The sequence below is a fragment of the Cupressus sempervirens genome, chromosome 4 (genome assembly GCF_028749045.1).
Source record: "Cupressus sempervirens isolate cs-2001-9-10 chromosome 4, ASM2874904v1, whole genome shotgun sequence".
Lineage (NCBI taxonomy): Eukaryota > Viridiplantae > Streptophyta > Pinopsida > Cupressales > Cupressaceae > Cupressus > Cupressus sempervirens.
Window position 1 is genome coordinate 687,809,304 of NC_143121.1, and position 1,735 is coordinate 687,811,038.

The 1,735-nt window shown below is 44.1% G+C and overlaps 1 pseudogene; it reads right to left on the reverse strand.

Annotated features, from left to right (window-relative positions):
- Window positions 1-208: 208 nt before the first annotated feature.
- Window positions 209-1,445, reverse strand: LOC149563139 (cytochrome P450 750A1 pseudogene; annotated as a pseudogene).
- Window positions 1,446-1,735: the final 290 nt, after the last annotated feature.

Consider the following 1,735-nt stretch of genomic DNA (forward strand, 5'->3'; position numbering starts at 1 on the left):
ATATTCTTACAATCACTAATAACCAATCAATATGATTTATACTTTGATGAAAATAACAAGGAGGTCAACTATCACCAGCTTCATAATTATATTGATACGAAAATGAAATCATACATATAAGTGGGAAGACGTAATCTTCGCATTTAAGATCTTATTTAATAACTAGTATCCCGAAACAGAAATTATTGTGGAGCACTCTACTTATAATTTAAGGGCTGGTAGACAGCCTGAAGGTGGGACGAGCCAGAAGGTGACCTCTACTGGGCGTGGTGACCCCAAAGAGTTCTGTCATATCTAACTCTCCATCCACGCTCCAGTCGAAACAATGAACAAGCTGAGCCAAAACAAGGTTCATGCTTACGTCAGCCATGGCTGCTCCTGGGCATTCTCTCCTTCCTCCTCTAAAGGGAATCATATTGAAATACTCTTTGTCTTTCACAACATCAACCTTTTTACCCATAAATCTCTCTGGCTTGAATTCTAGAGGATCTTCCCATACGGATGTGTCTCTTCCAATTGCCCATGCATGGAGAACAAGCCTGCTTTTCTGGGGAATGAAGTACCCACCAACTGTACAATCCTGTGTGGATTCGTGGGGAATCAGCAAGGGTAATGGAGGATGTAACCTCAGCGTCTCCTTCACCACACACCGCCCGTACTCCATCCTTGCTAAATCACGTTCACTTACATTCCCCTTTCTGCCTACAACTGAATCAATCTCCTCTCGCATTTTGTTGGCCACAGCAAGGTTTCTGATAATCTCGGTCATTGCCCATTCTAATGTCGTAGACGTCGTTTCAACTCCGCCCAGGAACATGTCCTAAAAACATATGAAATCCTCATTAGATCAAATAAAGGACAAAGAACAACCAACAAACTTGAAAAAAGAGCATTTGGGCTTTGTAATAGTTACGCACAAAAACAATGGCTTCAATATTTTCTGTTGTGATTGGCCTTCCATCGAGGCTTCCCATTTATACGAGCACGTCAATGATGCCATTTGTAGCACCCACCTTTTTCTCCTCCTCCTCCTCGCCCCCCAACTTCATCCTGCTCTGCTGCTGCTCCTCTATTATCTTTCTTATCAACTGGGCGAAAGCAACGTGTACCTTTTTCATCCGCCCCTTCACTCCTTGCAAGTCCATCCAGTCCAAGCAAGGAATGAAGTCCCCAATGTTCACAACTCCGATTGCAACTATCACCTCTGTTGTAAGCTTCTTTATCTCTTCTCCGCTAGAAGATAGTAATTTACTGCCAGAAAGGATCCGCCACATCACTTCCTGCGAAAACGATGCAAAGACGTTGCAGAAATTAACTGCCTTCTTCCCCTGCTCAGACACCTCCCACACTGAACGAACAGCTGAAAGCATAACTTCCTCTCTAATACAACTGAATGACTCGATCCTCTTCGCACTCAGCAATTCCACCACGCACAGCTTCCTCATGTGCCTCCAATAAGGCCCGTAAGGGGCAAATACGATGTCCTTGTAGTTATATCCAAGGTATTTCCCCGGATTATCAAGAGGCCGGCTTCCGAAAAATTATCATAGGTTTTCAAGAACTCCTTGGCCATGGCAGTAGAAAAGACTACAACAGTGGAAACAGAGCCCAATTTCAACATCATGATGGGCCCATATTTCTTCCCAAGCTCGTCAAGATCACGATGAGGAAGCTTGCTCAGCTGGTTCAGATTTCCAATAACGGGCCATGCAAACGGTCCAGGGGGTTCCTAATT